The sequence below is a fragment of the Mus pahari genome, chromosome 17 (genome assembly GCF_900095145.1).
Source record: "Mus pahari chromosome 17, PAHARI_EIJ_v1.1, whole genome shotgun sequence".
Classification (NCBI taxonomy): domain Eukaryota; kingdom Metazoa; phylum Chordata; class Mammalia; order Rodentia; family Muridae; genus Mus; species Mus pahari.
In genome coordinates, this window is record NC_034606.1 from 30,772,734 (window position 1) to 30,787,046 (window position 14,313).

Sequence of the window (14,313 nt, forward strand, 5' to 3'; positions counted from 1 at the left end):
GTTATCTTGGTTCGGTGAGTGGCAGAGCATTTAAAGTATACTATGTTCTAGTAGAAGAGCCATAGCCAAAAGGAATTTCTCAAAAAGCTGTCTAATTATTCTCCTTTCTGGAGAAGTTCATAAGAGCCCTGAGTTGGCTATACATCCACTTTCCTTCACAGTGAGGAAGATAGTTCCATGAAAAATTCATTAGTGCCTTGGGTCTCAAGTGCTCTATTCTCCCGCCCCAGAGGGTTCATAACTCCAGCTGAAAAGATGATAAATTTAATCTGCAAAGAGAAATGCATCTCTTAACACTCCATCTTTCCAGACAGATGGTAAGATGCACATTTGCTTCTTGTGATGTGCACCGCATTACCTGTCTGTTCTTTTGTTTGTAGCAATAAGAATGTGTAGAAAAGTTATTAACAGATGGTAGAAATGAGCATTTGTTTGAATTATATGGCAACATTTGCAGAGTAGAATTTAAAATCCTGTACTTAGGCTTTCATGCACAGCAATAATGTGGTGGGTTATAGTCCTAATGTGTTAGAAGCAAGTAGAATTTCTCTCCTTTATGATGTAGACTTGATGGAAACATTTGGTATATTTGCCTAATGAAGTCATGCTTCATCCATCTCAGAGAAAATATTCCATTTGATTCAATTCTTCTAACATTACTGAGCCCTGCATTGGTTTCTAGGAATAAAAACGCGAAAAAAAAAAAAAAGGACTTTTTTTTTTGTTGTTGTTGTTGTTCTTGTCAGGCTCAAAAATTGGTAGTGTTGAGAAGCAAGTGAACCACAGCTTTAGAGCACACGCAGCTGAATGGGCCAGTCAAAGCTCATGACAGTCACACACATAGAGATTCTGGACTGTACAAAAGGGAAAAAGAATAGACTTTAGGAAAATAAAGTGGAACTCGTAAATACTACTGGAGTTCTCACTGGACTCCAGAAGGAAAGCATAGCCTGTGCAAAGATAAGGGGACATATGACAGTGTTTGACTGATGCGTGGTACATTATGTATGAAGAACAGTATCCAGAAAGGGTATGTGTTGAGAAGAGAGAGTGGGAGTTTACCAAAAAGATAAATAGGAAGGCCGCTAAGATATTCCAGATGAAGACTGCCTGACAGCATGCCTATTAGGATGGAGAATTGGAGTCAGCAGGGCATTGGGGAAGTTGGAATAGACAGAAAGAGAGTGGGCGTGTCAAAGTCATTGTATGGGTCTGTTTAGTGATGGAGAATGTTCTCATGTGCCACATGTGCAGCCAGCGTCTCTAGGGCACACATTTCCCTCTGCGTTGGTTTGGCTTCGTGGAAACAGAGCAGGACCTTCTACCCTACAGATTGGGATATTGTTTCAGGAACAGTGAGTCAACTTTCAGAGAAGTGTTCACACTGAAGTGATGGTTTTTTTCAATCTTAATGTGGGTAAAATTTGCTTTTTCACTAACCTGACTTTTGTACACATTTCATTTTAATGGCAGCTTAGAGGAAGAAGAAACTCATTTGTAAGTCCCTTCATATGGCAAAACAACAAGGTCAGCTTTTGATTTTCATTCATACTCAGCTGGCCATTTTCCCTTCAATTGGTTGGAAGACTGAATGTCTTATTTGGGTCAAGGAAGGACTCTGTCCTAACTTTATTTTCTCCTCTGTAGTATTCCCTGGCTATCAGTCTTCTATCTTCAGATTTCCATCCTCAGCCCTTGGATTTTGCAAAGACCATACATAGCTATACACAACCTCTATACTTGTAGACACTACTCTCTACTGAGTCACATGGCTATAGTTTCCCATCAGCCAATCTTAAAATAGATTTCTACTTGGGGAAGGCTCTAATGAGCCTTTTCTCAAAGTTTTATGCAGCAAATCATTCTATCATCCTTTAAAATATATAAAACTGGCTAATTCCAAATAGCTAATAGGCATCCTATCATTTCCTAGGAGTGTCTAATTGTGCATTTAAACTGATGATAGTTCCAATAAATCTAAGGATCATTAGGTACATGGAATAATTTAAAAAGTGACTCCTACCAATTTATATTGTAAAGTTGATTCTTTATCCAGTGGTAGGCAAGAAAAGAATTAGATAGATATTTGGTTTCTACTATTCTCTAGTATTCATTATCCAAGTTTGAAGTTTTTCTTTTGGTTCATATATATATTCTTAAAAGGTACAGAGTCAAAGCTCAAAATGTTATGTAAGCTGTCTGATACACCACAATTAATAAGTACGAAATAGCATCTGTAGCCAGGACTTCAAAATTCATGTCCTTTTAAGAAAGAGAAGAATTACCCAGGGAAATTTCTTTCTGGTCTAAAAGGGTAAAAATGCAGTAATGGGTCTGAATTCCTAGGAGGTCTCCATTGTCACCTTTATGCTTTCAGAAATAGAATAGACACAAATGTATTCATCAACAGCTTTTCACAGAAGGAATTCACACAATGAAGAAATGGGAAAAGACCCAAATGACACTATTATAAGCATAGAGGAAAACATCTATCCGTACCGGAAGAAAAAACTGGAACCTTTTAGACAATTCAAGAGACATACTTAATCTGAATTCAAAACCAGGAATAATTTCTTTTCTGAAATGAATCAGTTTATGGAGTTTGAATTTTACCAGAGAAATTTGCACAATGTTTTATGTGTCTGCCTGGGGCAAGATAATTTCTTCATTACAATTAAGTCAATAATGATAATAAAACCTGGTAACATGAGTCTCTTTCCATAATAACCATTCTCTTGAATATAGGTGCCCCTCTTTGCATACAAAGTGCTTTTGCTAATGCAAGTTCATTTTACCCTCACAAGCAAGCAAATAGGTATTATTAATACCTTGCTTAAAGTAAGGCTCCTAGAGGAAAGACATTAGAGATGATGGACAGAATTTTGATCTCTAAGCCCTCTCCTCTATTATATACTGCTTTCCTCCAACATAGTTTTCCAAACTGTTGGCATCTTTATGCAACATCTAGACTTTGTTTGATTATTATATTTAATTTTAATTAAAATATAAATACATCAATTTCTATTGCCCTCCCCTATCTTTAACCCTTCCCATGTTCCTTTCCACGAACCCCCTCTCCAGGCACCCTTGTCATTTCCTCTCAAATTCATGGTCTCTTTTTCTTTGATTGTTATTGCTACATTTATAAATAAATATAAACACATAATATATAAGTTCAACCTGTTGAGTTTATTGGTATTGCCTGTAATGTATATAATTTCAAGCTGATCACTTGGAATTAGATAGCCAAATAGGTGACTCTTCCCTGGGGAAGTCATACTTTCTTTCTCTTGGTATTCCTTAGTTACTGATAGTTCTTAATTTAGGGGTGGAGCTCTGTGCCATTTCCCCCTTCCGTTTTAAGCATACCTAATGGTGCTATTATTGCTCAGGTCTTGTTTAAGCAGTCATATTGTTGAGGTATCATGAATGCAGGTAGCTTCTCTGTCATTGCCAGAAAGCATGATCTCACAGAAGTTTTCTTGGTCCTCTGGTACTTAACAACATTTTGTTGTTGTTGTTGTTGTTTTGTTTGTTTGTTTGTTTGTTTGTTTATTGCCTCCTGTTGTAAAATGTTCCCTGACCCTTGGGTGCAGGAGATGTGAGATAGATGTCTCTGTTGTCTGAGCATTCAATGATTGCTAGGATAATCTCTGCATTTTTTTTACCAGCTGTGATTTTCGGTAATGCTCTCCGTGTGCTGCAGAGAAGCTTCTTTGACGAAGAGTAAGAACCATGCTATCCCTGTGGGTATAGGGATAAATTTTAAAATTCAGTTAGGAATTACACTGGTTTACTAAAGTGGAGAAAAAAAGGGGTCTCACTAAGATTCTTAGCAACACTAACCCTAGGTAATTGGCTAGGTTTCTACTACTAAGCATGATTTTCCTCCTGTTTGTAAGCCTTAAGTCTAATTAGACAGCTGTTGTTTGCCACCGAGGTGTATCATTATTGTATCTTTGTATGATAGCTTGAGTTCTAAAATGGATTGATGTTTTTCCCTCATAAGCAGCATCCCTACAATCCACCTAATTGTGGAATTAATAAATAGAGGAGTTGACAGTCAGTAGGATGCTTAACTCTTTCTTTGATGATTGACATGAAAGTGGATGCTCTTGGGGTCATAGCTGCAGTAAAGAAGACTGTGCGTGATTTAGGTTTATTTAGTAATTTAATTTAATTGAAGATCAAACAGAAGTAATAGAAAACATTTATGTTTTCATCTGGCTACTTTGGGGTTCAGTGGTATACCTTAGCTGCCCAGAGCTAACATACTCTGTCTTGGAACAAGAGCAAAAAGGCTATGAAGGAAAAAGAGAAGGATTTCAGTGGCCCGATTCTAAATATTATTTTCAAAAATAAGATCTTGTGAAGAAATTTTAGGAGAAACAACCACATCATTTTTAAATTTTTGCTCTCTTTTTTTTTATGTATTCACATGGGTTATACTGGACACCATTTTTTATAAACACAAAGTCAATTTTTATAAAGATGCAAGAAACATTTTATGTAACAAAAGAACATGATAGAAACTCTTAATTGTAAGCTTTTATCTTTTTTAGGCACACATAAACTTATGGTAAGACTTAAAATCAATTAGATTTATGATGTAACACAATTTACTGTGGAGATAATGGTAGAAAGCTGCAGAAATTCTCTAAGCTTGACTCCTGTTATTTGATAGATGCCACGTTACTAAGTCAAATCTTCAAAGATGACTCCAAGGAATATATTTATCTGTGTTATGCTGAAGCTCTTGTGGTCATAACTGCAGGGGAGATGAGTGCACATGATTTAGGGTTAGCTAGTAATTTAATTTAATTAAGGATCGAACAGAAGTAAAATCATTTTTCATTTTCATTTGGCTACTGTAGGGTTCTGTAGCTGCCTAGAGCTAATATATACTGTCCATCTGTTTTTCTTTTACTTAATTATTATTTACTTTAAGATCCCATTTTTGTTGGTTGTCAATTTTACAGGAACTAGAATCACCAAAGAGACAAATCTCGGGACAGTATTTTTAAAAAAAAATATTTTATTAGTTATTTTCATCAATTACATTTCAAATGCTATCCCAAATGTCCCCTATACCCTCCTGCCACCCTGCTCCCCTACCCACCCACTCCCACTTCCTGGCCCTGGCGTTCCCCTGTATGGGGCATATAAAGTTTGCAAGACCAAGGGGCCTCTCTTCCCAACGATGGCTGACTAGGCCATCTTTTGCAATATATGCAGCTAGAGACACGAGTTCTGGGGGTACTGATTAGTTCATATTGTTGTTCCACCTATAGGGTTGCAGACCCCTTCAGTTCCTTGGATAATTTCTCTATCTTCTCCATTGGGGTCTCTTTGTTCTATCCTATAGATGACTGTGGGCATCCACTTCTATATTTGCCAGGCACTGGCATAGCCTCACAAGAGATAGCTATATCAGTGTCCTTCCAGCAAGTTCTTGCTAGCATATGCAATAGTATCTGCGTTTGGTGGCTGACTATGGGATGGATCCCCGGATGGGGCAGTATCTGGTTGTCCATCCTTTCATCTTGGCTCCAAACTTTGTTTCTGCAACTTCTTTCATGGGTATTTTATTCCCTATTTTGAGGAGGAATGAAGTATTCGGGACAGTATTTTAAAGGAAGTTTCCAGCTTATGTTAACGGAGATAGAAAGATCCATCCAAACTGTGGGCCACACCATCCATGCACTGGGAATCTGACTGAGTTAAAAGGAAAAAAATGAGCTGAGCACCAACATTCTCTGCTCTCTGAATGTGCTTGTGATGTGACCATCTGCTTCGTGTTCCTGACACCATGCCTTTCCCATCATGACGGCCAGTGGCCTCTAGAACTGTGAACCAAAATGACCTCTTCTTTTCTTAGGTTGCTGCAAAAATTACCTTGTCTACAGTAAAGAATTTTGAGTCACTTTATTAATTCTTTTACAACCCGATGGCAACATTTGAGAAAGACTGGTTCTTAAATTTTTTATATGTCTATCTATCTATCTATCTATCTATCTATCTATCTATCTATCTATCTTTATATGAATATATATATATATATATATATATATATATATATATATATACTGCCCTTTTCTGAGTCTCTACACATTCAAGTGTAACATGTCTTCATTTTCCTTACTCTGTTTTTTACTGACATGTAGCTATCATGCCTATTGAATAGGTTAAAATAACTAAGGCTTTAGAGAAGTTAATTTGTGTCAGGAGGCTCTGACAAAATAACAGAAGTATAAGCATTTGAAATGTAGAATCATATGAGAAACAACACAAATTGGCATTTTAAGAAAAATCCCAATGCTGCAGAAATAAGATTTAAAGTTCAGCTATAATTTATCTATGATATTATATGGTTTATCTGATCACATTATATATATATATATATATATATATATATATATATATATATATATATATATATATCAGAGTTTTTAAAAACTTTTCTTCTCATAAGTTTGATGTTGTTTTAATAAGCTAGTTTTTCCTATAAATGTAGTATGCATTAATGCTGTCTGTCAAACTCCAATATTCTCTCAAGGTAAAGATAATTATTTATTGCTTTTGAGTATCATATTATTAGCAACATAGAAAACCTGTTCACAGGGTGGCAATGCCTAGAAACATACCACAAATGTTGTATTATATCATAATTTCATTTAGGAAATATTAACAAAATACATAAGTAAAATGGCTTAGATTAATGAACATTTGCATTCATCATCAGGTACTGATATCTACACTTTGGGAAAATGGTTGTAAAAGAAAAAAGAAAAAATCTGAGTCTAGGAGAACAGGTGATGACCTCCACTTCGGGAGACAGAGCAAGTAACCCATGTGTGGAAGCAATGCTTGGGATGCAGGATGGACTTCAGTGTAGCCCAGTCAGCTTAAAAAGATCCTGGGGGCTCAGGGAAGTGGTCCAGAGGGTAAGAACCTTTTCTTCAAGCATGAGAGCCCGTGTTCAAATTTCCAGGACCCATATAAAAACAAACAAACAAAACAAATAAAAAATAAGAATGGCATGGTTCGAGTGCCTGAAGCCCTACTGACATAAGCAGAGGCACTGCAGTCAGGAGAATGCCAAGAACCTGCTTGTCAGGCAGTGTAGAGGAATCCATGTGCTTTTGTTTCAGTGAGAGCCTTTTATTAAGAATGTGACAGAACAAAACTCCAGACATTCAACTCTGGCTTCTGAATGAGATGCACCAGCTTCTGCATCAGCACACACATATGCATTCAATAACATGGACACCACACACACACACACACACACACACACACACACACACACACACACCAACTCTACATGCATAAAATTAATTTATGAAGAAAAATGAGGACTTGGAGTTAAACTCAGTGTACAGTGCTTATCCAGCAGGAACTGGAGCATGAAGCTCAATTTTCATTACCCATCCCCAGAAAGAACTAAGGAAGAAAAGAAGAAGAGAGAAATAAATAAACAAACATGGAGGAATTTCTTTCTCTCTCTCTCTCTCTCTCTCTCTCTCTCTCTCTCTCTCTCTCTCTCTNTCTCTCTCTCTCTCTCTCTCTCTCTCTCTCACACACACACACACACACACACCTGAACTTCAGTTTTCCCTCTGTCCTCTCCTCCCAATTTCTCTCTCCCACTTCTCCCTTTTTCCTAGCCACCTGATCCATTCCTCTCTTTCCTTTCAGAAAAGAACAGGCCTCCCAGTGATATCAACCAAACATGGCATATTAAATTATAATAATGCTAGTCATCTCTCCTTATGTTAAGACTGGGGTGACCCAGTAGGAGGAAAAGAGTCAGTCCCAAAAGCAGGCAAAAGAATCAGAGGTAGCCCCCATTCCCACTGTTAGGACTCCCATAAGAGGAGGGCTCTAAGATCTAACTAAAGACATATAAGTGTGAAGGCTCTGGATGAATCTTGATCAGTGTGTGAAGTTGGTTATACAAACCCTTCACCTAGTATTCAAAATGGAGCTACACAAGAGTTACAGATTCCCCAACATGGTGAAGTGATCATCTTGTCTTAGAATTATTGTATCTTCATGGCCATGGTCCTTGTTTGGTGCAGCTGATTTCTTCCTCAGCTCATTTCTTGATCTCTTTAAACAAAACAAAAATAAAACAAAAACAAAACCAAAAAAAAAAATACAAAAAACCCACAATCTTGCCCAGACTGGAAAAAAAATCTGAAGTTAAGTTGAGCTTCAGCTGAAAGGATTCTTAGTACCCGGGCTACTGTATCCTACCTTGAACAAGGAGCAATTCTCTGGGAATATGCCTGTGACTTTCCCCTGGCCTCCTCTGGAGAGCACTGCTTCTTAGTTCAAAGTATTTTAGAGGGATACAAACCATATATAGCACCTGATGCCAAGTGTATGAACATTGTGTTTCCTACAGTGCAATTGCCAAGGTCCTCAGGCTGGACATCAAATGCCTAGAACTGTAATCTTCTACTGTTAGCTGTTTAAGGATAGTTAATTCTTAGGAAGGTAAAAAGGGAACTCAGAGGACAAGTAGTAGAATCTTACCATGTAGTTATAGTAGACAAGAAAAAGCAATGGCAATAGCCTGCATGGCTTTGGATGCATCTGGAACCTCACTAACCAGTACCTCATAGGGAGGTAATTTGTGCTTATTGTGAGATTTCCATTGAGTAGCTCACGTATTCCAGGAGCAACATTCTTCACTAACATAAATATCTGTGCTCAAACTCATCTTTAAAAAAACATATGTTTCTAATATGGTTTCCTGAGAGGCTCTGCCAGTGCCCGACAAATACAGAAGTGGATGCTCACAGCCATCTATTGGACGGAGCACAGGGTCCCCAAAGAAGGAGCTAGAGAAAGTACCCAAGGAGCTCAAGGGGTTTGCAGCCCCATAGAAGGGACAGCAATATGAACTAAGCAATACTCCCAGAGCTCCCTGGGACTAAATCACCAATCAAAGAAAATTCATGGTGGAAATCGTGTCTCTAGCTGCATATGTAGCAGAGGATGGCCTAGTCAGTCATCAATGGGAGGAAAGTCCCTTGGTCCTGAGAAGGTTCTATGCCCCAGTATAGAGGAATGCCAGGGCCAGGAAGGGAGAGTAGGTGGGTTGGGGAGCAAGGGTAGGAGGGCAGGGGATAGGGGATTTTCAGAGGCGAAACTAGCAAAGGGGATAACATTTGAAATGTAAATAAAGACAATATCTAATAAAAAATAAATAACAAAGAATCACTCAAAAGTTACTATGGGTTCATAAGAGTTCTTCATATACTCTTAGCTTTAGTTAACTTACCTGAATAGTTCTTCCTCAATGTCCCTGTCCCCATACCTCAGTGCCAGTAACCCTCTTCCCATGCCCCTGTCCTCGTTCCCACCTAAATCTTTAGCTCCCACTATTCTCCTCCATTTTGTTCCTATTATATATTTTTCTCATTCTATATTTATTTGAAATGTAAGTTTGTAGGTTTAGATGTACGCATAGTTCACTTTATTTAACCCCTAGCCTTGGCCTTTATCATTCCACCTCCAGTCAGTTCACTACTGTCTTGAACATGTCTGCCCCAGTATTCTCCTCTGCTTTCATTTCACATATATTCTATTATCCTCCCATTTCCAGGATGTATCCCTTCTGCCATTGAGCAGATTCTAGTTTCCTGGTTTCTTCAAGTTAGACACACAAAACAAAAGAAATTAAGTATATATAACTTCATTGAAATCCCAATTTGTGCATGTCACAGTTTTTGCTTCTCTATATATCACTAAGATGTACAACACTTAAGGAATAGGTGAACCCTCTGAACTTCTATATTCTGTATTAAGTTCATGGGAAGGTCCATATTTTGGGGGTTCCAAAGCTAAGGGGCCAGGGTAAAAAAATGTGAATGAAATTAGATCAAAAATGTATATTTATTTAAAATGTAAATTATAAGTAGAAATTAAAAGTGATATAGATAACACAATACATGGAACTATGTTATATAAAGTGCAAATAAAAAACTATGAAAATAATATTTTATTAACTGAGACATTGAATTATTGTAATATTTGTCGTGTACTTTGGGTGCATGTACTTAAACTGTTTCAAGTTAAAATGTAGGGCTGGAGTGATGGCTTGATGATTTGGAGCCCTCTTGCTGCTCTTTAAGAAGACATGGGTTCAGCTTAGAACACCCCATCATAGCTCACAACATTTTTTTAAACCCAGTTCCAGAAAATCTGACACCCTCTTATGCTGTACACATGCATACATGTAGGTAAACACTAATACACAGAAAATTAAAAATATATTTCAAGTTAAAATGTTCTGTAATTATCAGTTTCTAAAGTGATTATAAATCTTCTCCACTAGTGTTGATTACAGATTTGACTTTTTACTATTGGCAGTTCAGAACATTCGAGTTTTATCTTTTGGTACTCTTTTGAAAATGTGGCAGACCTATGTCCAATTTGGAGGAAGCCCAGTCAAGTTTCTTTCATCTATGAACTGTACTTCTTGGGGATGAATTAACCTTTCTTTCATAGTGACTAATCTTCAATATGAGTTGAGAGCATTGCTTAGTCACTGGCATATCTTCTGATGCACTAAGAGACACAGTGGCCCTGCAGTCTTGTGGTCCAGTGCCAGGTGAGTCAGTACTGATACTAGTCTAATTGTTCCTGGAAAACTTTCAGGCCCAAAGTGGCTGACAATATATGGGCAATACTTGTGTATGCCATAATCCCAAAGAAGTCGCTCTGATACCAGAGGATAAAGTTTCTACTGAGAGCAAAGGAAACGGGCAAAGAGAGGGGGCTTCCTTTTCCCCATCTTCTTTATATAGTCTACCGCCATAAAGGTGGATCTTGCCACCTCAAAAGATCTGGTTTAAAGGTGGGTCTTCCCATTTAATACTTTATTCAAGAAAAAACACTCACAGGTATAGCCCGCTGCTTGAGTTTTAGTAAATTCCAGATGTAGCCAAGTTGGCAACCAAGATTATCCTTCCTAACTTGTTATTTTGTTTATTCCATTAAGGAACTGGACTCACTTCAACCACCTTAAAGTTTGATTACCTGGATTCTCTCCTTTTCTGTCTTCAAAATTCCCAAGTATTCTTACCCCTTCAGCTCTGCATATGTGAATTATAGTCTACTATTTAAGTTGTGCAAGTGGACACAGATGGACACATACTCATCGAATCTGCTGCCAATGGTTTGGAACTACATTAGATTTATTAGTCACTACAAGACAAAAAGGTATCTTTATTAAATTTCATTTTATTATGGGTCACAGTATATGGATTTAGGTCTTTAAATCCAAGTAACAGAAACATCTAGGAATAGAAAGAGCAGATTAATCTAACAAAGAAGCCATGGGTCTGCAAGTGGAAACCAGCTGCAGCCAGTTTGCCTTGGTGACACTGTATAGTCACTCATTTTTAGCCTTGGTATGAGAATTTGTCCTGATGATTGATTTTTATATAAAAAAAAAGTGCACTAAGCATAGCTTCTTAAGTGTCTACTGGAGGTAACAGACGTCTGACACTATCTTCTGGTATATGGGAGAGTGTAAAGATTCAAGTTACATTTGAGTGGTTAACAAGACTATGCATATATATATATATATATATATATATATATATATATATATGTAACAAAAACATAAAACTGTCTCCAAGATTGTTGTTCTAGAATATTCCAGACACAGAGACACTTCAAAGTCTCACCACAAGGAGTCACTGTCTTTACCTATAACATACACAAATTAATTCCTAAGTAGTTGCTGTTTCTATCTTTCCAGGACCACCTGTCTATGCAAACATTTATGAAAAGATAGTCCTGAAACATATGGATTCATAATAGCTGGATGTATAGGAGTATGACAATTCAGAGAGGAAATCTCTCGGTGCAGAATACTTTATTATATAAGCATGCTCTTAAGTTTCTAGACCCTATCTTTTAACCCTTGTAGTAAATATTCAATAGAGTCGTGCAATCCACTTTAGAAATTTTATTTTTCGCAATCCTTCTATAGTTACTATATTTTTTAAAAAAGGAATCTTTTTGTCGTTTTATTTCTGTGTCTTCCTTTGCTATTTTTCCTTTTGGTTGGATAACTTATGCTTTCTTTTTTATAGTCTTGAAAACTGCAGTCTTTATTTGTTTCGGTGAAATGTGATACTTCTTGTTTTGCAGGCAATGGTAGGCTGTGGGTGAGTAGAAATATGAACTAGACCCGAGTTAAAGAGCTGCTGGGTAGAGTGGGAAAGAAGAGCTATTCAGACACAGCAGTCAAGTTCCACGCCTCTAAATGCTAGGCAGAGCATCACAGCTGAGTAATTAAACTCGCTCCTATGTGGGTTCATTACACCTATCTTAAATTAAAAGCTGTTCTGGAATCCAATTCAGTATAGGTATTAGCCTATAATTCAGTAAATACTTTCTGAATCAGTCATGTTATCCGTTCCAATAAGGACTGTCCATATTTGTATACTACTACAATGGAAATTCATCTTACAGTTTGTTGCAGCTCACAACATAGATAGGAAGTGTTTTTTGTTCTTTCCCAATAGACTAAGGTAATTGATTAGTGTGTGTGTGTGTGTGTGTGTGTGTGTGTGTGTGTGTTGGATTTAATTGAGAAACAACACATAATGTTTACTTTTAATTTAAAAAGAAATTTCAAAAGACTAAGGAGATGGCTTAGAGGTCACCTGATTTTGACAAAGTTCTTTAAATTCTGTGCATTAGTTTCTTTGGATTAAGATTCAGCACAGTCGGTCTGGGGCTTGGTCTCCAGCTGGGGCAGTGCACTTGTGACTTGCCTGCGCTGCTCCTCTGCTACCCCATGGCCCCATCCCGGCTGCAGCTCGGCCTCCGCGCCTCCTACTACCCTCCTACTACGGCTTCAGCTCGGTGGCTGGCTTCTCCATCTTCTTCATCTGGGTGGAGGTCTACCGACAACCCGGGACTGCAGCGACGGGGGATCTCGCAGGTGTCCTGCCACTGTGGGTCTAGGTGTCTCACGTGATGTACACACAGGATTACTGGAGGACCTGGCTCAGAGGGCTGTGTGACTTCTTCTTCGTGGGTGCTCTCTTCTCCACAGTCTTTGTTTCTGCCTTCTTCACCTTCCCGGTGTTGACCATCACCCAGCACCAGAGTCTCAAAGACCCAAACAGCTACTACCTCTCTTGTTTCTGGAGCTTCATTTCCTTCAAGTGGGCCTTCTTACTCAGACTCTATGCCCACCGCTACTGTGTTACCTTTGCCTACATCCGCATCCTCAGAGATTTCTAACCCAGCGAATGAGGTCAGTACAGTCTGGGGGCCCTCGGGATCTGGACTCAACTTCTGAGTCAGCAAGGGATCTCTCCCCAACCCCTGAGGACCCCAGAACCATAGCAGAATATATGGGCCAGTTCAGTTTCCCAGAAATCTGTCTGGTCCCCTTTGGGGGAAGAAGTAAAGCTATTAAAGGGTTACTGCCAATCTGCCCGTTAGCCCGGCTAGAGGGCAGCTTAGATGGATCTATTTTCTTAGCACTCTGTGGGATCTCTGTAAGTAGGGCCATGACAATGAATTCAATAGGTAGGGTTAAAACTATGGCTAGTGACAAGGGCTGGGATAGGCTTTTTTGCTACCCAATACTTCATTGAAGCTGTATGTGGGGGAGGTGTCAAAGGTCTGGTCAAACGAGGAACCTTTAGTACAGATTTCCATCCCATGTTTCCCACTCTGTTGTCTTCCAGTGTCCGGTAGCTGACTTCATCGGTTCTTAGGGAAGTGACAATTGGCTCCTTCCTCCTTCCCTTAGCAGCACAGTTGGACAGAACCCAGCATCCATCCCTCCTACCTTCCCATCCAGAGTTTGTTTCCCATGATCACCTATACCAGAGCAGGACTCCTCAGATGAGGTTAGACTTGAGGACCACAGGAAAAACACACCCCTGCACTTAGAAGGGCTTTGGGATCAGGGGTCACCTGGTGGGGGCAAGTGGGAGCTCCCCATCTGTACTGAGTCTCTAACCTTGCACCTCTCCTGCCCCTCGCTGCACAAGACCACCCTGACCATGAGGACCTCCTCCCTGCACCAGATCCCAACTCTGATCTTTCACCTTCTCTCTCTCCTGAAGGATCTCTTCTGAGTGGACATGGGCCCAAGGCCCTACCTCAGCGGAGAGGGACAGCAGGGGCTGCTACTCTTCTCTGTATCCTTCTCTGGTGGGCTGCCTCTTTGCACGGCTACTCTTTCACCTGGGCACTGCCCCCCCCCCCAGCTCTCTGCCTTACCTGTGTTATGAGCGCTTAAGCAGAAATACAAGCAGCCATTTT

At 39.0% G+C, this 14,313-nt stretch overlaps 1 pseudogene; it reads left to right on the forward strand.

Moving 5' to 3' along the window:
- Positions 1–12,826: 12,826 nt before the first annotated feature.
- Positions 12,827–13,278, forward strand: LOC110335133 (annotated as a pseudogene).
- The last annotated feature ends 1,035 nt before the right edge of the window (positions 13,279–14,313 follow it).